This window comes from Dermacentor andersoni, chromosome 6 (assembly GCF_023375885.2).
Source record: "Dermacentor andersoni chromosome 6, qqDerAnde1_hic_scaffold, whole genome shotgun sequence".
Classification (NCBI taxonomy): Eukaryota; Metazoa; Arthropoda; class Arachnida; order Ixodida; family Ixodidae; genus Dermacentor; species Dermacentor andersoni.
In genome coordinates, this window is record NC_092819.1 from 163,137,091 (window position 1) to 163,162,091 (window position 25,001).

General features: G+C 47.7%; 1 pseudogene; it reads left to right on the forward strand.

Annotated features, from left to right (window-relative positions):
• Positions 1-401: 401 nt before the first annotated feature.
• LOC140219131 (uncharacterized) overlaps positions 402-25,001 on the forward strand; it is a 35,246-nt pseudogene continuing 10,646 nt past the window's right edge.

Genomic DNA, 25,001 nt, shown 5'->3' on the forward strand with positions numbered 1-25,001 from the left:
TCGAACTTAAAGGGACACTAAAGCGAAACAATAAATCAGTTTCGACTAATTAAGCATTGCTTCAGAACCCTGCAGACAATCATTTGAAAAAAAATTGTTTGATTATTAGATGAAAAAATGAAGGTCCAAGTATCAGTATTTGAATTTCGCGCCGAAACCCCCTCGCCAGTATGTCAGCGTGACGTCAGGGATTCCAAAGTATGTTCTCGCATTTGGGCCGCGTTGGCTGAGTAAAGGTTCCCGAAACTTGCCATGTTCAATATTTGGTTCCTTTAGAACACAATGTAGTCAATCTGTACCGCTATATATAATTAGTAGGCCTTAGAAAACGCCAGAAGACGCCCTAGAAGGCCCTAGTAGGCCCTAGAAGAAGTGGGCTAGGTGACAGCAGTGCCGGCAAGATGCTGACCCGAATATTTTTCTTCGTGCAGCTTCTCAAGTGCCTGGCTCTTCCCGTTGAGTGCTGTGCTGCTCCCTTTGGCTGCAACATTTCTTCGTGTCCAGCTGGCCTCTGCTCTCAAGGTCGGCACGTGCAGTGCACTAACGATGCGCGCCTGAACTGCCCTATCACCTTGTGTGATAGCCCTGGCCCGTTCATCGGCGTATCTGGCGACCCCCTGCACGCCTTTGCCTACGCCTCGCTGGATCAGCCGGCTATCAGCGGTCTCTGCGCTGCTATTACGTCATCTACCGGCGATATAACAGCGTTACCCCCAGCACCCTTCTTCAGTGGGCTAGGTGACAGCAGTGCCGGCAAGATGCTCACCCGAATATTTTTCTTCGTGCAACTCCTCGATTGCCTGGCTGTTCCCGTTGAGTGCTGTGCTGCTCCCTTTGGCTGCAACATTTCTTCGTGTCCAGCTGGCCTCTGCTTTCAAGGTCGGCACGTGCAGTGCACTGACGATGCGCGCCTGAACTGCCCTATCACCTTGTGTGATAGCCCTGGCCCGTTCATCGGCGCATCTGGCGACCCCCTGCACGCCTTTGCCTACGCCTCGCTGGATCAGCCGGCTATCAGTGGTCTCCGCGCTGCTATTACGTCATCTACCGGGGATATAAAAGCGTTACCCCCAGCACCCTTCTTCAGTGGGCTAGGTGACAGCAGTGCCGGCAAGGTGCTCACCCGAATATTTTTCTTCGTGCAGGTATGTTACCGCAAAGGCGCTCATTGTATTAAATCCGACGATAGGTTTCTACTGCTGTTCCTTTGCCCACATGATGTTGTGTCCTGTTCTTCTCAAATGATGTATTGCTTGAGTCGCCTTCTGTTGAGCGGTGACGTGGAAGTGAACCCTGGCCCTCCAAAGAAAAATCCTGGTCTTCACCCTTCCCCCAAAATTCAAATGGCTTCGAGTAGCCTTACGAGAACCGCGGCAGCCGCTGCTTCCACGTCATATGCCGCCGCTACGGCCGTTGATGCTAATGACGCTATGATTGCCAAAATGCTATTTGAACTGTCAGATGGGCAGAAGCGATTAGCTCGTGACATAGCCGACATAAAGTCATTCCAGAAAACTGTCGACGAGCGTTTCGAACATCTCGATTCTCGTGTGACTGCGCTTGAGTCTTCACCACCGTAAAAGTACGACGTCTTACGTGCTAAACTTGATTCCTTGACTGTTGCTGTGGCGCAGCTGAGTAAGCAAAATGATGACCTCGAAAATAGATCTCGTCGCAATAACTTAATCATGTATGGCATCCCAGAAGACCCAAATGAAGATGGGGACGACTTATTAAACAAGGTGTCAAACGTCATCTCAGAGAAATTGTCGATCCAATGTCCAAGAATCGAACGCTGTCATAGGCTTGGTAGGGTACGCGAGGACCGTCCAAGTCCTGTTATTCTGAGAATTTTGGACTACTCCGAGAAAATAACCATACTAAAGAACGTACAAAAATTTAAAGACACTGACTACCATGCAACCGAAGACTTCTCCTTTAAAATTCGTGCTCTCCGAAAAAAAGCTTTGGGAAGCGTCCCAGGTATATCGCAACAATGGCTCAGAGGTGAAGCTTCGCTTCAATTTCATTCTGATTGATAAATCTCGGTACGTCTGGAGCACTGATAAGGATGCCCTTTAGAAAGAGCACAGGCAGTCCCTCAAACGCACAGCCCGACATTCTACTACGCCTTCTGTTTGACGTCCTAAGCACAGGCATGAAAAGCTCTCGATTGTGAATATTGTTACGTAGAAAGACGAAGACGAAAAGCTATGTACAAGTATATTTACAAGAAAATACGCTGCGCTTGGCCAAGAGGCAACAGCCCGCGCTAGCTTCTAATCGTTGTCGTCGTCCCACTGCTCGCCTTTTCGTGATCGCACATATTGTTCCGTAGCAATATTAACGCTAGAAGCATTATAAAGAAATTTCCTGACTTCTTGTCTCTTGTGTGTTCGCACTCCCCACATATTGTGGGCATTACGGAAACGTGGCTTCACAATGGCGTCCATGATTCTGAATTCACTCCCCCAGGCTATGCGGCGATACGAACGGATCGACAGGATAGCAAAGGCGGAGGGGTCGCTCTAATCGTTCGATCTGGCATTAAGTTCTCCGTTATGAAGGCACCAGCAGAAAATGAATCTGTCTGGTGCAAAATTTTTCTAAATGAACACTCCATTGTAATCGGCATTCTTTATCGACCGCCAGGTTCATCTGTCGATGTATTGCGCATCCTTAATGATTATTTGAACATACAAACATTCAAACTGTCTAATCTTATTTTGATGGGCGATTTCAACGCTCCAGGTATCCATTGGCCATATTTACGTTTTCTGGTCGGGATACATCCATGTGTCAAGAATTGCTGAAGATTTCCTTGTTCTTCGATCTAAAGCAAATTGTTAAAGAAGCAACAAGAGGTGACTCGCTGCTTGACTTGGTCTTTCTCGGTTCAACTATTTATCAGTCGGGTTTTGAACGTGATATTGTTGATGGAATTTCGGACCACAAGGCTGTGGTAGCTATTAACTGTCCTGTTTTCGCGCCGCTGTCGACTTTCACCACATTTCCTGATTTCGCTCGCGCTGACGATATTGCTATCACCGATTTTCTTGCTTCTTCTTTCGATGAATTTCACACGATTAGTCACATGGGTGACATCAACGAACTAGTCAGCAAATTTAAAACTATTGTCAGTGACTGCATGCAACGTTTTGTTCCGCTAAAAACAAAGAAAAAGAACCTCAAAGTACTCTGGATGGCACGTGATATCCTTCACTATCACGCCGCGTTGGACGCCTCAGGCGCGTAAAGCGTTTATCAGACCTTGATAGTGCTATCAGGTTTCGTAGGGCAAAGGAAGAACTGCGAGTAAATACGAAATCGGCAAAAGATCGTTTTTTCAATGTCCAGTTAAGAAATCTTCTAAAAACTAATCCTCGCAAATTTTGGCTCTCTGTCTTGCCAAGAGTCTACATCGGCATCTATAATCGTCAATGACGAAACAACTAATGATCCGTTAATAATAGTTGATGCTTTTAATGCCTACTTTAAATCTGTGTTTTCATGAGATACCCGCGAAGTTCCATCCTTTGACCCTCCTAAAGTGACAACTCCGATTACTGTTATCATGATTAAAGAGCACGGTGTACTGAACCTAATACTACAGTTAGAGACTAAAAAATCAACCGGTCCTGATGGTATACCCAATTTTTTTCTCGTTCGTTATTCATTGTGGTCTGCTCGCTCCCTAACCATCTTTTAGAAGTCCCTCAATACCGGCATTGTTCCATCCTCATGGAAGCTGGCCAAAGTACATTCATTATTCAAATCTGGTAATAAGCAGCTCTTATCTAATTATAGACCTATTTCATTAACATCATATTCATGTAAGATGCTGGAGCACATAATTCACAAACATATAGTGGAATTTCTGGAATCTAATAACATGCTTTCTAGCTTTCAGCATGGTTTTAGGAACGGTTTCAGCACCTTAACACAACTTGTTGAATTCTCACACGACATCCTCTGCGCCCTTGATATCGGCACCAAAGGTCGACACTATATTTATAGATTTTTCCAAGGCTTTCAATACTGTACTGCATTCTAATCTCTTAATAAAGCTTAAAATGATCTTGGAAAATTTTCACTTGGTTAGTTCGATTGCCAGTTTCCTTTCTCATCGGTCACAATTCGTATGTTAAAATTCAACTAATTCTTCTTCTGTTGACGTGTCATCTGGTGTACCCCAAGGGTCAGTTCTTGGTCCTTTACTATTTCTACTATACACAATGACTTACCTCGAAACGTCACTTCACACATACGCCTTTATGCGGACGACTGTGTTTTGTATCGCGTGATTAACACACCAGAAGGTCATCTTCAACTAAATTCCTCATTTGTCAGCTTCTGTACCTGGTGCAACACTTGGCAAATGAAAATAAATTTTACTAAAACTGTGATAATGTCATTTTCTAATAGTGCCTCTCCTTTATTGACCAATTACGCTTTCAACGACTTATCCTTGCACAGGGTCTCAGAATACAAGTATCTTGGCGTTATATTTACCACTAACATGTCCTGGTCAAAACACATGAACTTCATTTGCACTAAAGCACTCCGGAAGCTCGGGTATTTGAGGCGCAATTTTAACAATTACCCAAAGGAAACTAAGTTACTAATGTATAAAACTTTAATTCGGCCAGTCATAGATTATGCTTCTCCTGTCTGGAACCCTCATAAGCAGTGTGACATTAACTCCATTGAGAGCATACAACGAAAATCTATTAGGTTCATATATCGTCGCTATGATCACTATTTTTCACCCTCTCGTGCATTATCTTCTTTGAACCTAACCCCTTTATTCATACGCCGTCACACTGAGTCACTGAAGTTTCTGCATGGCATCGTAAATTTTTCTTGTGTCTCACATCCCATATATATTCCTTCAGACATTCCTCGGTCAAGTAGGAGTCACCATAGCCTTAATATTAAGCCTTACTTTGCTCGACCTAATAAATTTAAATACAGCTTTTTCCCACGTACTATTGAATTCTGGAACTTAATTCCCGGAACAATTAGGTCACTTATATTAAACGATTTCCTGTTAAAAGTTAACCACACCTGATTTTATGTATTTTCTTGTTACAGTGTATTTACTCATTCTCGTTTTTGCACCGACTCTCAGTGTTGCTGTTATTTTGAGTTTCATTTGTGTCATCTGCCTTATTTCTTGTCAATTTTTAATGTTATTGTTTACCTGTTTTTTTTTTTTTGTATGACTACTTTTTGTCTAACCCACTCCTGCAATAGCCCCATAAAGGGGCAGCAGTAAGTATAAATAAATAAATAAATAAATAAATAAATATCCATGACGTCACAGCCACCAGGTGCGGGAACTGAAGTAGGCGTCACCACCCGTATTTCGTTCTTGCGCTTTTTCTGGCTTACCAAACGTCTTATCGTTGTAAGAGTGGTGTTTTTGGTGTTGTAGAAAGTGAATTTACTGATGCAGAAGAAATCATTTTTCACTTTAGTGTCCCTTTAAGCTCGAATTTTAGGAGAGTGGCGGTAGCTCACAGGCTTCTAAGGCCGCCGCGCCGGCTAGCTCGAGTGCGACCGTGATGACAACCGTTTGCAGTCCGCACCGACTGATCCCACCATTTAATGAACCCAGAGGTGACCTAGATGCTTATTCGCAAAATTTTCAACTTGTCGCAACATGCCAAGAATGGCCGCGAGAGAATTGGCCGCCCTCGCAGAGTCTTTGCATGACCGCCGAAGCGCTAACGGTCATAGGTCGTCTTGACTCGCACGCTGCCCTGGACTGTGACCAGATCAAGACGGTACTGTTGCAGCGTTTTCGGCACACTGCTGAGGTATACCGTGAAATGTTTCGCCATGCCAGGCCTGTAGACAACGAGCCTGCTATACAGTATGCCACCAGAATAGCCGGTTATTTTGATCACTGGGTCAAAGTGCAAAAGGTGGGGAAAGAGAAAAGTTGTGCTAGCCTTAGAGACATGATTATTACCGAACAATTCAAGGGCTGCTGTCCACCACTAGCGGTGTTCTTGAATGACCGGAGCTGCCGAACGCTGAAGCGCTGCTCCCAAAATGCGGACAGCTTCGTGGAAGCCCAAATGTTGCAAAACCTGAGCCAGGAAGGGAATACCAACACAATGGGTGCGTCTGCATCAAAGTCGCAGTCGGGCAAGAAGACGACTCGAGGTGACGAGCGTTGTTTCTTGTGCGACAAAGCGGGACACAGGGCCGCGGACTGCTGGTCCCGGACAAAAAGAAGCTTTCCCGCACATGAGCAGATGGGTGCGAAGATCGCTCACAACGGCAATATTTGGCCAGCCTGTAACGTGGACAGGAAAGAAGCCTCCTGCATGGTCTCGTTGGACAAATCGGAGTATGAGCTGACTGATAATGCTTAACTCGTTCTTAAAGATGGGGAAAGAATACGGGTCGCCAGCGAGTGATTTAGTTTGCATGTTTTAACTGAAGGCCAAATTGGTGACAAGCCTGTGACAAAATGGTTCCTAGGAAACGGCCCCGTTAGAGTATTTCGTGACATTGTGTGCAACACCGTTGTGGTGCGGCAGTCATTGGTGCCCAAAGAAAGGTTTACCGCGACCTACAGGCCGGTTTACCGGTTTACGGCAATTTTTGTAGAAGTTCGCGCTAAGTGCACGCTGGACGCGATTTAAAGGAACAATCTCACTGGACGATCCGAATCGGGTTCAAAGCCTTACAACATGGATGGACGGAAAAGACTGCGTCAAGTTGGGGGTGACGTCCTATGACAAAAATAAGGATACGGAAAGACATGCGCCCCCGTTGCCCCCGTGTCAGGAACCCCTCAGGAGAAGCCATGCTCAACTAGAAAGAATGCGATAAAGCACATTCAGTGCGGAACAGACACATTGAATTAAAGGCTACGAATCGGAAACTCAAGCCTCCGAAGGCAGCAGCTAAAGCTACCCGGAACGAGTGCGTTCAGCAAAACTCCACCGTTACCGAAAACGGTTTCCACCTTCCGCTGAACCAGACACAACCCTGGCGAGCCGTCTATGTGGCCCAGCCGACGGACCGACTACAACCAGCAAGTTCAGCGAGAAGGAAGAATCTACACTCGCTTTTCAGAGTCGAAATGACCTATAGCCAACCCACGAGAATTTACCGGAGCAATGTGTTTTGCGGGCAGAAGCATATAGTCACGCCAGCCTTACTAGAAGAGCTGGGCACCCCTTCACCCAATCTTAAGGGCGGGGTAGTGCCTAAGAGCGACTTACATGCAAAGATACCACACTACCGTATGAAAACCCTAAACATTAGACCGATAACGCCCCTCAGATGAGTCGATACCCGCTCTCCAAACTGCTGCGTACAGTGTATGCATTGAATCGTTCTAGTGCGTTCGCAAGTTACTGCTTGTGTGATCTTCGCTAAAGTGTTGCCGGTTTGCCGCCTCCGGATTCAAACTCACGACACATCATACTAAAGATGGGGGGGGGGGGGGGGGGGGGGTAGTGTGAGGAGAGGGCCATTTGGCGGGACGAAAGGACTAGGACAAAAAGGAAGATTGCATGGTGGTGTGCGGCGGGTGGCATGCGAGGAGAGCGCGCGCTGTAGTTCGGATTTGGACGGCTCGGCAGAACGATCACGGGACGCCGACGACCTTGTGGGGCCTGTTACAGAAGCGGGTGAGACGATTACTGGTCTGTCTCAATCGGACAGCCGGGCAGTCCAAGCACAAGCGGCTAACCGTCCACTCGGGGAACCGTCCGACGCTCACGGGGACCAGGGAACGACAACGGCGGCTAGCGTTGCGAACTGCTGGCTGTGCTTGCGGTCGCGCCTGAGAGCCGCTGCCGAAACCGAGCACTGCTGCAGTTCGCGTGGCCGCCAGCAGTGCTTCCGCTCCTGTTACGCTGGCAGGAACCAGCAGAGCTCGCCGCCAACGGGCCTGTCACACGCCGCGAGCCCAGAGTCGTCTTCGCCCTCTTTCTCGGTGCCGGGGCGTGGCAGGTCCACTAGACGACAAGGCTGTGCGCATTCGGAGTACAACGCTGTGGTTCTGCGCGTGAGTTAGTCCCCCATCGGGTGAGAGCGGACACTTTGCGACAGCGAACTCGGCTGCGTAGACACGGACGACTAGAATAGACCCGCGAAGCGTGCTCTAGACTTGTTGAAGTGCTATACGTATTCTTGTGTATTTGTGTACATATAAATATTTTGTGCACGCTGGCATAAAAGGGATATAGACAATGTCAGTTCTCCATACCTTTCTCGCTGTGTGTTGAGCCCGGGGTCCACGATCAACCGTGTATATCAAAACCACCCATACAATTGCTCAACGAGTTATTCAGTGGTTTACTGGTGGTCGGGATGCTTATTGTGAGTGTGGTCTTCATTGGAACGTATGCTGTTGTATGTTGAAAAGGTGATGTCAATGAATGTATGTACTGTTTTCTGAGCGCTTGTAGCATTTCACTTACGTGGTTATGAACCACTGAATTTTTTTTTGCTTGATTACGGGGGCACGAGACATTGCTTGCGAGGGTATGAACCATTGTTTAGGGGCTATGAGCTATTGCATTGTCTTACATGACGTACAATTTTCTAGTTCGGTAGGCATGCGAATGCTAGCGCATTCAATACTTATAGCCCCAGTCAGGCGTCGAAAACGCATCGTGGTTTTGCGTACGTTTAAGAGCATTTTTGGGAGTGTCACTTAAAGATAGGCACTTATGGTTTCATATTGCTTGGTTTATTAATGTATTGAATGCTTTATAGGTGGGGTTGTGCGTGTAGGGAGGTGGTGGTGATGAAGCAAACCTCCTCCATTATAGATGTAAAGTAACTAACTTCGATGTTATCAGTGTCAGTGCGTCTAATGACTGGCTTTTCTGACTTATCGTGCAATGGCGCGTGATAGATAATGAACGTAGACTGCACATGAAATTGTACTTTAAAAACGATAAAATAAAAAAATCATGCAGCAGATATCTGAACAGTTTGCATTGAGTTGGTATTATTAAAAGTACACAAACTTTCTTAAGCCGGTCATTATGTTAGCGTTGTGGTAAAATCTCCGACTGCTACGCTGGAAACCTGCATGGGGGGAGGGGGTTTGTAAGTGTTCATCAATTGGAGAGGCTCATTTCGTCTGTACGTGAAGTTCTGATTCGTAGGGCGCGGGTACGCGTAAGGAGACAGGAGTCCGGAGGCAATCAGCGCTTTACAGCAGACGAACTTGATAGGTCTGTTGGGAACTCGGTTTATCGGAGGCAAGTAATTCACGCTTTCGCAGGTTGAGAACAGAGAGTCAACTGGCTTCATTCCAAATTAAAACCCGGTCTGGAACAAAGCTGTAAAAGAAATAGCATGGGGCAATGAAAGCCACGAGGAGGAAAGGAAAGATAACTGAATTTCCGTGAAGCTGGGACAACGTATAGTGGCAGACGTGTCGCTACAAGGGCTCCCCTCCTCGAATGCTGGAGGCTTAGGTGTGAATGCCGGAAGAATTAAAGAGATAATGTTCGATATTGGTTGGTTTGACGCGGTCACACAGCACTGTTACTTATTTGTCGGGAACAATCTTCAAGCTTTTCTCTGAACAAGAAAGGGGCCTTCACAGGAAGGAGTCAATGGTCGCTTCATGGAGTCGCGGCACTGAAAGACGTGCATTTTTATGTCCGCTGTCGCGAAACTAAACAGAGATCGCCCACGGGTGATACGTGCGGGTTTAGGTATAAGCTGGTCGAGAAAGGCATGTAGCCTAAGTGCTGCCGGACCGCTGCCGGACCGCTGCCGGACCGCTGCCGGACCGCTGCCGGACCGCTGCCGGACCGCTGCCGGTATGCCTTGCTGCGCGCCCAAAAACTTCCCAGGAACGTGCACTGTTGACCCATAGACAATCTCGGTTGCGCTGACTCCGAGGTCATCCTTGATTGTTGTTCGCAGCCGCAGTAGTACTAGGGATAGCCTCTTTTCAATCCAGTGCTGTCTGTCGAGCACAGCGGTCAATTACGCCATCAGCTGTCGGTGGAGATGCTCGACCGTGCTGTTGCTCTGTGGGTGGTAAGCCGTGGAGTTATGAACGCCCGTGCCGAACAGTCTCGCCACCGCAGAAAAAAAAGAACGACCTTTGGAATTGTCAGCCTCGGTCAGTAATTATTCGCATTAGACGAACTTACCGCGACACCCACGTAGCAACAAACGCTCCTCCCCCCCACCCTGTTTCAGCCGTGATGTCTTGTAGCTTTTACTTCTAAATAAAGCCAGTCGGCTCTCTGTCTTTTAACCTGTCAAAGCGCGTATTACTTGTCACCGCTAAACTGAGCTCCCAAGTGTTGACCCACTACATTTTCATTTTTTTCGCCATAGATGACGCTGCTCTCGTTCCTGGTGACAGACAATGCCCCGATTACGTCTCCTGTCATCCCCGCAGAGCTTTACCTTCCCAAATTTTGCCCAAGGATCCTGGAGTTTGGTTAATGCAAGTAGAGGCAAATCGCACACAGCAAGGTATTTGCACGTCGTTTCATGCGCTATGTTCCCACATCACCGAAGCCATACGCGACTTGCTAGTGGGTAAGCCTTCGACCAATGCGTACGAAGACCTGAAACGCACGGTCCTGAAGCGCCTCCAAATATCGCAACACAGTAGGCTCCGGAAACTCCATTCGGAGGAGTTGTTGTGGTTGCGTCACTGGTTGCGTCAGTTGCTCGGTGGCCACATCACAAACGAGAAGCAGCTTAAGTTATGCGTGAGCGGTTCCTGCGCGCCTTGCACTGTCCGCACGCATGGTGCTGGCGGGTTGCGACCAGACGAGTCTCGACCGGCTAGCAGCACTCGCTGACACCGTCTGCGGCTACTCTTTTTCGACACAGCTAGCCATTGGCGTTTCGAAAGTCTCAGAGCCGGGAGACCAATTATCGCGTCTGGAAGGAGCAGTCGACCGCCGTAAAAGTGCACGGGAATCAGCTTCTCCGGTACACTTTTAAGGCGGTCGACTGGAGAACCTGACGACAGGTGGCAACTTGGGTGGCCAACTTCGGTGCAACCTTCGCTGCCTTTACAAAGTCGCAGCGCACTTGGAGTCGCTGCCTTTACAAAGTCGCAGCGCCCAACCCAAGGTAACTTTTCTATCGAAATGAGGGGGGGGGGGGCACCTTTACTAGTACAAATGTAAATTACGCCCACCATTCGCCATAAAAACATGTAAACCCACAAAAAGGAAATGAAATAAGGTGTATTTTATAGGTAAACCCTGTGCGATACACCTCTCCTTTACTTGGCAAACAAAGAACCACGTCAAATGGACTCGCGCAGGAAAGAAGCGCAGGAAGAACACTGCCAAGAACAAGTAAAGAAGTGAGAGTGTAAAATAAAGATTACTTTAGTAGAATAGAACTTAAAAGAACAGCAGTTGGCAACAAACGCACACGGACCGCGCGGAGATGTGTTAATCTACCAGCCAATCACAGAAGCAAACAATTAATAACCGCCGTCATGCGGCCTTTTCAAAATGGCGTCGTACTTGATACCTCCGGAGCGCCTGCTGTTCTTCAAGAGTCTTTTCATCGGCGGAAGCAGTAAGGTGTGCAATAGACACAGACAAAATGAATGGAGTCTGAGCATTTCACTCTTCAAAAGTCTGCGGGGCAGTCCATTTCACTGCTGAACCTGTTTTACTCATGAAGCTTCACTGCCAACTGAAGTGAAACTTCACAACAAATAGTTGTAGTGAAGCAAGCAACTTATTTGAGTTCAGTTAAGAATTAGGCATTCGCCATTCCACTATAATAGGCGTGGGAAAAGGTATGAATTACGCGCTAATAATATTATTCTTGTATTAACCGCTTTATATGGGTAACAGAAAAGGTTTGAAGTACGAAATATTTGCAGCCTCGGGGGGCGGAGGAACAGTGACTGGCGGTTATGAGGGCGTAGGTGGGGCTTAAGTTGCAGGCTTAAGTTGTGTCCGACTATAGTAGCGTTTTTTTAATTATCTCTGGAACAATTATGCAGAAATATATATTTGCGGAACACCACAGCTCTTTTGGAACTCTCGTTTACTGCTCTAACAAGTTAAGTGCCACAACCGACTCGTATTGTTATTTGGGAAGTTACGTAACGATGCGTGGCCGCCAAGTGCATGCAACCGCATATGGCGCAGGAAGCTACGACTCTACGCGTACTGCGGCCACCGCGGAAGGTTAGAAAAGCAAGCACAGCAGAGAAGTGGCTACGTTAGGCCACTCGAATGATAACTGTAGAAGCGTCATTCAGAACACACGGAATTGTCCTCCACTTCCGGCGGCGTTTTCTCTACTTCCTTTTTAAATAAAGAGATGTTGATCCATAAATATTTTCATAAACAACGGCTAAATTTGTTAATTTTCGCTTTTCCTACGTGTTTGGCTGTTGCCTTGGCTCTCTCCCTTAGTAGATGGCCTAATTTCTCAAATCATTGCGACTCTTGTTTCCGATTGGCAATTTTGCACGAAAAGAGCTGTACAATTAGGGAAAAACCAGACGAGTTAACGGGTGACAGTCATACTGCCTATGAGTTCAAGGGTTATTGCAGGGTTTGATGATCGGCGCTGTCTCGCATTATTTTATTTTCCACCTTATCTAACCCATATCACGGGTATATGGTTCCGAGGATCTGTCAGCATCGCGGCGAGCCGTCATTCGAGGAAATAATGAAACAAAAAGATAAGTTAAATGCAATTGGCACTTTCTCTGGCCGCAACTCGTTCCACATGCATACAGACCAGCTGACCACGAACTTAATCCCTTTCTTGTTCCCTGGATTAGTCTAAACGAAGAAGGTCGAACTAACGAAGCAACAACGATACGCGTGACCGTTGAATAGACGGTGACAACTGAATGCATCTCGAGTTAATCGCGAGGGCATCGAATTGATAAGGAAACTGGCCTTCATATCCCAGGAGGAGCCGATAACTACCGCCGAATAGCTGTCAAGTCTCAACATTGATTTGGCGGCGCTGTAGGACTGTGTGTGAGAAGTGGTGACGTGGACGGGGAGGGTGGAGTATGCGTCTTAATTTCAAGGTGGGGGGGGGGGGGGCGGGCCTTCTCAGGCCCCCCCTTGGGTACGTGCCTGCGTTGACTCCCGTTTATTTTCGTCTACCTTCGCGACATGCTCGTAGCAAAACGCACAAACGAAGAGCACAAGGAGCACTTTCGCCTTTGAGCGACTGGATGAACACGGCCTGGTTGTAAAGCCCCTCAAATGCAATTGCGGAGTAGAAGCGCTCCATTTTCTATGCCATCGCATTTCACCCCAAGGCATCACGCCACAGTAATCACGGGTGTGTGCTTTAGAGAACTTCCCCGCCCCAACTTCCTCCCGAAAGTTACTTGAGTTTATTATGGGGCTCATAAATTTTCCCAGGCGTTTCATACCATCCTTACCGATCTTACTACCATGCTTACCGACCTGCTCCGTCGCGACTTCAATAAAAAAATGCCGCCATTCCACTGGGCCTCGGAGCATGAACTCTCGTTCCAGGAAGCCAAAACACAGTTGGGGACTGAAGTGTTGCTGATTTATCCGTTCTTCGATATGCGTCAACTCGCCTTATGGTAGACGCATCGACCAAAGCAGTGGGTGCTGTACTACATGAGTACGATGACAGAGACTCCAGGCCGCTGGGGTTCCTCTCAATGCGCCTCAAACCTACAAAACCTGGCTACAGCCCCTTCGATAGGGGGATGTTGGGCTGTGAAGTAGTTGGCTTTTTTTCTTCGAGGCTGTAGTTACGTTCTGACCGACCACTAGCCGTTCACCTAGTTTTCAAAAATAACAGTTCCTTTGACTCAAAACATGAGCTTCCGCAATTATCCGGTATCTCCGAATTTTCTGCGGTCTTAAGCCATATTTATGTGTCCGAAAATCGGGCAGCTGACGCACTGTTGCGAATCGGCGCTGTGCCTGCTCGACCTTTGTGTTTTCAAGCTCCAGCCTCCGCCCATCAAAACGAGCGCGAGACGCGCCAATTCCAGGAAAAAGGCTCGTCGCTCCAGCTTGCAGATGCGCCGCTTCCCTACGTAACCACATTGGTCACGTGCGACAAAGCGCAGGCTGCTTTGCGGCCGTTCGGGCTTAATGAGCTTCGGCTCCCAATATTAGATTAATTGCACGGGCTAAGTCATCCAGGAGTCAGAACAACACAGAGTCTTATCCCAGAAGGCTTCGTCTGGCCCGGGATCATTCAGGATGTTTGGAGCTAGGCAAGAAGCTGCGGAGTCTGTCAAGCCGTAAAAGCGATCCGGCACACGCGTTCAGCGCTGCAGCCGTTTGGCTGAAATGAAACTCTTCATTCCTCCCAGCATTCACGCATAAGCGTCTCGTATTCTGGGGAGGGGATGAGTCCTCATAGTAACCGTCCTTCCATACGTGAACGCCGATCCGCGGAAAGCCAGTTTGCCATGCCTCGATGTGGGTGTCATTGCCACCTGCTCGCCCGACAGAGGCGCCACCACAGGCACCAAGTAAACGTGCTTTTACTTCTAAAAAAGGCAGTCGACTCGTGTGTTACTTACCTACGCAAAACCAACCTCCCAGCTATCTTTTTTTTATCCCTGGCTAGACGACGCGATCTGTAGTAGGATTGTTTTGTTCTGATGTCAGGATGGCTTAGCCCGTGCAGTGAATCGAATATCGGCCACCGAAACTGATACGGCACGAACATTCAATGACTCGCACATGACCGATGTTGTTTGCAGGGAAGCGGAACCTCGGCAAGATAGAGTGATTATACTTTTTCCCGCAATTAGCTCGGGGTCGTTTTTTTTTTTTTTTTTTGGGGGGGGGGGAGGTTACAGCATTGATATCCACACGGCTAGCAGGCACAGCGCCGATTCGCGACAGTTAGCTGCCAAATTTTTAGTCCAAGAAATATGCGGGATGTGAGTAGAAAATTCGGAGATAAAGGAAAGTTGCTGAAGCTCCCGTTCTGAGTACCAGGAACAATTGTTCTGAAAAACGGATGTTAGCAGCTTAATGTCGGTCGGAATGTAAAAGCTACAGGTTTCAGGGGAAAAACAGGTATGCATGACATCGCAATATATGCTGAACATCTCCCTCCCGAAAATGCTGTAACGAGAATCTGTAGGTTTGAGGCCATTCGAGAAAAGCACCAGCCTGGAGTCTGTGCCATCGTGTCGCTGTAGTATTGCACCCACTGCTGTATGCTGTAGTCGATACGTCTACCATAAGGTGAGTTCGCGCGTCGAGGGACAGATGAATCAGCAACACGGCAGGCGCCAACCGCGTTTTGGCTTCCTGGAAGGAGTGTTCGTGCTCCGAGGACAAATGGAAGCTAGGCTCTTCTTTTTTTAGTCGCGAAGCAGCAGGTCTCAACGGCTGAAGAGCTTGCACACAGGATGGTATGAAGCGCCTGTGAAAATTTATGAGCCCTAGAATCTCACGCAACTTTTCTAAGGAGGTTGGAGAGGGGAATTCCTTGATTGCACACACCCGTGATTCTAGTGGCGTGATGGGCTTAAATGCGATGGCTTAGAAAATCCATGGCTTCAACTCCGGAAATGCATTTCCTTAGCTTTAGGGCTAGGCCTTGTTCATCAAGTCTCTCAAATAAAACGAGAAGGTGCTCTTTGTGCTCTTCGTCTGTGCGACTTGCAACTAGAACGTCGTCAAAGCAGTGGAATATGAACGGAAGCCCGCGCGTAAGCTTTCCCATAAACCTTTCAATAGTTTGCTCGGAAGGCATACGGACATACTGAAATAGATGAAATGAAGTGGTGATTGGTTTTTCGGAATGTTGCTGTGTTCGAGAGGAATTTGGTGGTACACGCTTACCAAATCAACCTTGCTGTATTTTCTGGTTCCTGCGATACGAGTGCCGAAGTCATGTATTTGGGCAATTGGATATTGATCCGGAATCGTGATGGTATTCAAAGCTAAAAAATCGTCACAAGGCCGCCAGTGGCCACTGGGCTGCTTTGGAAACAGATACAGTGGTGAAGACCAATTGCTCTAGGAAGGACAAATAAACGAAGAGCTGAAGCATGTGCTTGAACTCAATGCGGGCGACGCCCAACCTCCGTCCAGCGAGCTTCTGCGGGAGCGAGGCGACAGGTGAGCCAATGGTGGTGATATGATACGTCACGTTGTGTTTCAGGGCAGCGCATTGGTTGGGGGCGTCGTGAGTTGCGGGTGATCAGTAAGTATCTTGTCATACGATGAGATCGGCCAAAACGGACGGCTGCCAGGTGAGGTGAGATTCGAGTGCAGGCCAAGTACATCGAGGGATGTGACGCTATCCTTTCGGAGCCGATCGGGAGCACTCACATCTAAGTTGGAATTGCTGAGGGAGTTCGTTCCCAGTATGGCAGTGCTGACGTCGGCGATCACAAACACCCATCTGTGCAAGCGCCGGAGTCCGACGTCTAGAGTAATTGACGGGAGCCCATATGACGCGACGGCGACGTTGTTGACTGCGTGGAGTGTGGGTTTGGGCTTGCCGCGCTGGTGATCTGCGCCTTTGGCGGACACAAGAGACAGAGCAGCTGCGGTGTCGACGAGGAGGCGGCTGCCGGTGACGCGGTCGACTGCGAAAAATAGGCGACTGCTAGGTGCTTTCCAGAATTTTACTTTTGTATGATGCCTCGATCACTTCTGCAGCCAGGTGTCTGTGCCAGCTCAAGGGGCCTAGTGAACAGAGCTCATGATGAGGTTCTATTTATGAAGGGGTGGTATGTTACATATTGTTACGAGCTATCGTGACAATATGATAATAAAGTGAACGCGCAATATGCTTGGTTGTGGGTCCGAAGTGCCGATGTGCGAAATGCCTAGCCGCAGATACAAGGAGCCGACACGTGATGTGCTTAGTCGCGCAGTTTGAGGTGCCGACGCGCGAAATGCCTAGCCGCGCAGTAGGGGTCGACACGCGAAATGCCTAGTCGCGGGCTCGAGGAGTCGACCCTCGATGCGCTTGTTAGCGCAGTCGGAGGCGCCGATGCACAAAATGCTTCGGTGAGGGTCCGCGAAGTCCGCGCGCAATGTGCATGATCGCCGAGTCGGAGACTCCCTATGCGCGAAATGTTTAGCCGCGTGTCCGAGGATGGCGTGCGCGATGTGCTTCGTCACGAATTCCGAAACACCTAGCGCTGAAAGGCTTAGCTGCTTGTCCGTGGATTCCGCGCGTGAATCTTGGTCGCTAAGTCCGCGTCGCCGATGCTCGGAATGCTTAGCCGCGAGTCTGAAACGTCCACAAGCGTAGGGATCGGCCACGCTACTGCGATGTCCGCGTAGCGCCCGTTTTGACACGTCGAGATTACAGCTAGTGGACTAATTTAGAGAAGGGAAACTGTACCTTCCGCAGTGGTACCAAAATAAGCAGCGGCAGCGCATGGAACTTAGCGGGGGGGACGCCAGATGGCGATGCTTAACACCGAAGCGGAAACGCAGTTTCTCTTTTTTTTTTTTTTTTTTAGAGCAATATCCAATATGGCCGTTTCTCGCCGGTAGCGTGCGCTGGTACGCGCTGTGCTCGCCCTGCTGGCTATGCATTCTATGGCTCTGCGGCATGCCTTGTTCTGGCTGCCGCATAGCTGGTACGCTCTAATTGCCAGGAGACCAAAGAACCTCTACTGACGCCCGTACAAACAAGACAAGTGAGTGAACTGAACGTGCGACTTTATTGGCAGAAGAAAAGCAGTGTCCCTGTACATTCTCGTGCAACAACAAAAATAAAATTTGCATGTCGAGATACGCTGGAATAATTAACGCGAGCTCCTACTTCGTTATCGGACCTGGCGGTCTGGTAACAAGCAACAACCAGCAGTGCAAACAGGTTGGACAGAGCGTCCCACCTGTTTGAACCGACAGTTGCCGTAGAAAGTGAGCAGCTTGCATTGCGAAACAATCGGGTGATGCAAGCATCTGCTGCCTCAGCCAACACAGTAACATGGACTACCCGCCACTTTAGAGTTCAAACTCCTTTCCAACCTGCATGTTTCTTTTTGTTCTTTCGGGGGCCGCTAAAGTGTCGCTCGCACTTCGCGCCCCACTTTGTCTCAATGTGTTCATCGTTCGTTTCGTGGGCATCACCTCTGGCAGCCACTTCTGTGGGCCTTTCCACCCACGTGGCTATCAACGTCACGCACTTGAGACCATGCGAGCACGTATGCTGGCCTCCATTCATGCCAGACCGCGGCCGCCGAGGAAGGCCGCAAGCACAATTTGCCCACGGTGCATGTGAATTGGGAGTCCATGTCACTGTGCGAACTGCAGCAGCAGGTGCTTACCTCAAGAGACTGCTACCCAATGCAACTGACCAGGCCGCCACATCCGAGAACCATGACCGAGAAGGACAACATCTCAACGAAACTCTGCAATCAATCACTTCAGCGTACCACTCGCATATGGTTCACTGTATGCTCTATACATTGGTTAACATCAACATGGCATCAGCGAGCATTCGCGTACATGGGTGGCTTGCGGCACATTCAGCCGTTAGAACACAGGTATAGTGCTTGCCTTCCGTCGCACCTGGCGGTCTGGTAACAAGCGACAACGAGCAGTGGAAACAGATTGTTTTGAACCTGTTTTGCTTCAGTACCTGGCAAAAACCCAGTCTTCCCAGCAAGGAGAGCAATTCTGGATGAGACCAGCAATGCAATATCGGGATGAGAAATCTTGCATTTAAGTAGGAAGCCACTAGGCTGTGTAAGCAATGGAGGCCAAAAACAAGAAGGCAAATGCTACATAGCAAGAATCGCTTGACCTGTACGTTTGGATGAGGGGGAAGAATTGGCTCGAAGAATAACTGAGAATGAAAAAGCTTTTATACTTGACACAAATGGAATTTGACAAGGCCAGGAAGCTAAGTAAGAAAAGAAAACCAAAATCCACTAGTCATTGAAGTGAAAAAGAAAGGAAGTGTTACCCTTACTTTTGCAAGGCACCCCGACAGTTGCCTACTGCAGCTTCTCCAGTTTTCTTTTCGCAGCAGATTTAGGTGCTTTTGACAAGCTTAACTCCCGGTTTTTCAACCGCAAATGCCAAAGAAGTCTAATGTGGACATAGAGCTGCAGAAATTGCTGCTTGCAGACTGAACTACAAAATGGCAGATTGCCGGTGTCCTCTGCCACAATGGAAAACAATTCACTTGTAACACCTTGATGGTGTACAACAGCCTCTACTGCGTGTGTAAATTTGTCCTCAAGCTTCACGACATACGCATATGCTGCGTCAGTTGGAACAGTTAAATGGCCGAGGGATTTGCCGCTTATGGGAACAGCTTTAAACATCATAAATAACTGACTAGGTTTTGCAAGGTCCCGGTTGCTTTCCTTTAGGAGGTCGTGGCACGAGCTGCACTGACTTTTCTTCAGGAATGCATGTATAAGATATCCACAAACATAGCAAACTATGTTTGACTCAAGCACGTCATCACTTGCTTCTACACTACTTTCAGAGAGCTCTTCTGTAAAAGCAGCACTTGTGGAGCTAGGGGCCCCTTCAGTCGGGCTGCTAAGGTTGGTCAGTTGCAGCGACTTAAGTTGAGTTAAAAGAAACCCCTTGCCCTCCTCACAGTTACTGTTGTCAGAGAGCTTGAAAAGCTTTGACACAACAACGTGCCGTAGACCGGCACAAAACTGGTAGACGTTTGGAGTTTCATTGAAACCATGCTGCTGCCGAATGAGCCCGAACATATTCTCAATTGGGTCCTGATTGAGTCGCCGGGTTAGCAAGAACTGAAAATTAAAAGAGTGGTGCAGATCTTGCCACAGCAACAAGATTGCCTTGATTGTTACCTGCCATCCATATATAGTCGTAGGCCGGCGAGGGCTATCAAACTTCCAGGACTTGATCCAAGGCACGCAAGCCTTTAAAAATTCAATGTGCTCTGTGGACGAGGTCATGGCATGTCTCATTTTTCGCTCTTTTATACGTACTGCGGAGCTGTTCAAAGCATCAAATAGCTTGTCCATCCTTTCTACAAAGCTGCCCGTGTGTGTGGCAGTAGGAGGCAGAACATTAAAAGCAATGATGGCCTCAATTGCCAAATACACACTGTTGCTGAAGACCTGCGAGGCGAACTTTACTTTCATGTTGCCGAAAGGAGTCTGGTACAAATGCTTGTTAGTGCTTTTAGGCAGGTATTTGAGCTTTAAGTGGTGGGTGGACTCGTATATCTCGAGTATGTGTATCCATGAAACAACATCCTTGCCAACCTTGAGGTCATACTTCCGCAAGTTGTTCCTAGTACACTTCAATAAGTGTGGCGGATCAAAAATAAAGTATATTTTCGTCCCATCCATTTCAAAAAAAGGATCTTGTGGGGTTATTTTGAGGGCTCTCCCAAGTGCACAGTTGTTGGCAGCTTGGTCACAGATCAGTGCCTTTACAAGGAGACCACTGTCCTTCAGCTTACTTATTAGTTGTCTCAGCAAACTCAAAATGGCTTCAGAAGGAACTGTGCCTTCACCTATCATACAACCTACAGGTTGGAGCCACTGCTTTGCTATACCAAACACAAGAAACAAGAGTGCTGTGTTCGCTACACGACCAGACCTTTCAGTTCCACTGTCAACATAACCAAGAACAACATCATGCTTAGAGTCATACTGCAGGTTTTGTTTCAGAGAAATTTCATCAAAAATAAGAACACATGCCCTGTCAATCAAATCCCAATTTTTTGTTTTTTCTTTCACGAAATCCAGAATCTCTGGCATAAATCCTGGTTTGAGCGATATTGCCGACAGCCAGGTTCTTAATGTTTTTACTGTTGGAAGGCTAAGGGTTTTTGCCAGGTACCTGTATGCTTTTGGGCTATTGAAATAGCGGTTAAGTGCAAACTGGCGGAACTCTGTTGGCCAGCGTCGTCCGTGCTTGCTCATGGGTTGCAGGTGCATCTGAACACGAAGAATTTCTAAAACGTCTTTGTTGGGGTACCTGGATGACTCTGCCAATATCCGTGCTGGTGGAATGTAGGCCGAGGCACTTTTCAGTCTTGACACCGTCCTCCGTAGGCTTGCTATTTCATCCAAATATTTCTGTATCCGCTTCTTAGTTCGTGGTGTAAAAGCCTTGCGGATTCGGCTCCGGCTTCTTCCTGTTGGCGTAGATGGTAGCTCCTGCGACGAGGACCAAGATGTGTTGGGACAGGCTCTGTTGGGCCAGAACAGCAACACATCAGATACAGCACAGGCAAGAACGTCGGCAATTAGCCACACACTGCCACACACTAGCTGTGAACGCACCTTGAACGACAACTGGCGGAGTCGTGCTCACTGGGTAGTGGAGCTGGGTCAACTGACTGGGTTCAGGCGTGCTTGGGACAGGCTCTGTTGGGGCAGAACAGCAACACATCAGATACAGCACAGGCAAGAACGTCGGCAATTAGCCACACACTAGCTGTTAACGCACCTTGAATGACAACTGGCGGAGTCGTGCTCACTGGGTAGTGAAGCTGCGTCAATTGACTGGGTTCAGGCGTGCTTGGGACAGGCTCTGTTGGGGCAGAACAGCAACACATCAGATACAGCACAGGCATGAACGTCAGCAATTAGCCACACACTGCCACACACTAGCTGTGAACGCACCTTGAACGACAACTGGCGGAGTCGTGCTCACTGGGTAGTGGAGCTGGGTCAACTGACTGGGTTGAGGCGTGCTTGGGACAGGCTCTGTTCCTTTTTACTGCATGTCTGGAAAATAAATTTTGACTCAATCAGAAATTGAAAAAAGATCAATTTTGCTATGCGAAATGCAAGAAACTGTGACATTGTAATGGTTTGTGACTGCAGAACACATGCAAAAAACACGTCAAAGAAACTTAAAAAAAAAATACTTGCTAACACATATTTCTGGTCACAGAGAGTATATTAGTACGAAGAAAACAGCAAAATTACAATTCAGTAAAATGAATTAGTATGATGATTACCCAATTAGTAATTCATTTGCTGTACTATTCACAACTGAACACTCCCTCCAGAATATCGAAAAGGCTGTATGGGCTGTACATTGGGTTTACAGCACAAAATGAAATTTTTCAGGCATCGAATCCAGCTTATCAAAAATGATATGTTGGGCTTTGTGGGGTTAAATAAATATTGCCACTCATAACTTTGGTATCTATACCTAACTACAATGTGTGTCAACAGCTTAAGTATTATTATGATCACAAATGAGAACATTTGTGCGCTCATTTTATACGATAGAAGAGATCACACTGCTGGTTTCTCAAGCAAATGCATGAAAGACATGAAGCTATTATCAATGATGCATTCTTTTTCTGCATGAACGTGATGAACCGCTTCACTACTACAAAAATAAATGTCCTCGGGTAAACCAAACTAAACAGCAAGAACGTTTCGAACCAGCAGGTACGAAATATGGGTGAACTATCGTGCGTGCAACTGTTTGATACAATAAATTCAATACTTTAGCTTCAGTTTATCAAAGGGTTATTGGGTTCTGCGGACGAAAGAACTTGCAGGCGGACTCGAAAAAAAAAATACATTGATAAGTCTACTCTGTCACCCATGGCTACGGCTGCGAGATAAAAAATGTGACGCGCGTTCCGATATCGCTTTCTCTTTCGTGAATTCGCAACTAAAAGTTTATTTCGGAAACAGCAACGGAGGGTCCTAACTGCCCATATGTAATGCAGCATCTAGTTCGTTAACTTGTCTCCACCTGTAAATTAACGAGAGCAATATTACTTAAGGATTCAGGCAGCGATATTAAGCGACTCACCGGTACTGCTGTCCTCAGTCGCAGAATACGGTTCCCATTTCGATGCGGACGCATGGCTTACGACCGAAACGTAGCTTTCAGGCTTACATGTCCACTTGCAAACACGTCACTTCACCCCAAGTTAAGTAACGCGAGACATCGAATCGCAATAAACTAATTTTAGCAACAAAGAAGCAACCAGTCTAAGTGTACGAACGAATGAATCCGTGCCGCCATGCACTCGAAAAAAATTTTGAATCCAGGCGAGGGGTCACGTGGAAGATCGATGACGCTGAACGCTATTTGCGTTTATAATGACAAAAACAGTAAACTTACTCATGAAAAGTACAGTAGCTAATTAGCAAAGATAATTTTATGGCTTATCTTATGTAATAAACATGCTTCGCTAACTGTAGGAGAAAGTTTGTAAAAAAAAATTGCGCTTATTACGGCGCCCCTAGCGGGAGATATTGAAACTAACTCGGGAATCCCTTGAGGTGTTCTACTGTGCTTGTTTAATAGCAGCGGCGCGCGGTCGATTTTTTCGCCCTCTGTGGCCATTTCTTGAACTTGAGAGTGTGCGGGGCCTGGTGGAGACGTCCAGACTCGCGAGGTGCAAAGAGCCGAACCAATGCCTCCTTTACTACATGCCTGCCGCGTGAGCCGAGAAGCTGGTTCCTAACCCTCTCCTCCTTACTCTTCCTCACCCGGGTTAACCCGGGTCGGCTGCGAGCGCTAGCTGCGGTGGCCGCTGCAAACCTAAATCACGTAGCCCTGCCTCCGAGGTTTTAGCGGCGTCTGTTGCGATCCCGGAGGCGGCAGCGCGGTCTCTCGTCAAGCCATTGGTCGAGCGCGCGCCAGCCTAGTAATCGTCACTTCCTCCGCAACAGGAAGTGGGTCGGCTGCGAGCGCCGTCTCTCCGCGACTACCATAAACTACGGGAATCTCCGCTCCATATATATGTATATGTATACTATATGGGCATTGAAACTCCCTCGGACGTCCGCATAAGATCCTGACGTCCAAGTCCTAGAGCAGTCGTCCTGGGGACATCCAGTGGATATCATTATCGAACTAATTTCAACATCCAGTTCTTATCCTCCTGCGGACATCCTTAGGTCATTCGTGCTGGACATTTCACCAATGTCCCGAGCAGGAATTCGTTCGGACTTGAGTGACGAACTGCTCTGTTGCTGAGCATTTCTGCACTTGCAAATATCAACGTAGAACCGGCCTTGAGTTCACTCAAGCTAACTACAGCTAACTTTGTTCAGTAGAGGCATCAACGTTTGTCGGCGAAATATCAATGAGTCCTCAAACATGCAGCATAAAATAAACCAAATTCGATCGAATTCTACCTGCCCATGAGATTTTTTTCTACTGGTGGAGAGCATACAGGCTACCACGGAGGCAGGTTAGTGGACTGGTTCTAAAGCACAGCGTGATCGTAAAAGCTACCAAGCTTGTGTGACCGTCTCATTATTATTACTTGCAGAGCCACAGAAACATTTCTGTGCTTAGAGTGCTTACGCGTTATCAAACATATCCTTTTTGGACCATCACGCTCGCCAGATATCGATGGGACCAGAGACCGACTGTCCCATTGTATAGTTGACGTCCATTTACGACGCTTTTCAAATAATAATTAACAGCAGCCTCTCATTTGGAAACTTCAGAAATATTTCTATCATCCCTAAAAACGCAGAAAACGCGTCGCAAGCATACCCATTATGCTACCAGCGCAATCTTTTCTGAAACTTAGCATACCCTGCATTCTTTTTCGCGGGAGACTATTTCTATTTATCGTTTGGGGCATCCTTCTGGCAGTATTTCTGAAAGTGTGGATGGGCAGAATTTCACTGGTGGCATTAACCCTGTTTTTGTATACACTGCTGTTGTGACAGTTAACAACACAATAATAATTTCCAGTCATCCGAGGAGGCGCCGTCGGAAACAAGAGACGTTTCGCGCGCAGCGCGAGCTAAGCGCGGGCGCGACCTTGAATGGAAGCGGCGAAAACGTACACCTGTGGGAGGTGCAATCGTTCCGCCAGGCGAGAAACGAGCGCTTCGCGCGTTATTGTGAGTGCATAGGCGCCATTTTCAGCTGTCACTACGGCTGCGCAATGTGCTCAAGGCTGTTGTTTCTTTCTCTTGGGCTCCTGGCCGGGTTGGCCCCACAGAAAAGGTAAGCTGAAGCATGCCTGGACTTTATACTATACTATGTGTTGTCGGTATGTTCTACAGGCCACATATGCGCAGTAGTTTGCGTGAGCGGCTTTATTTTAGTCGCATATAT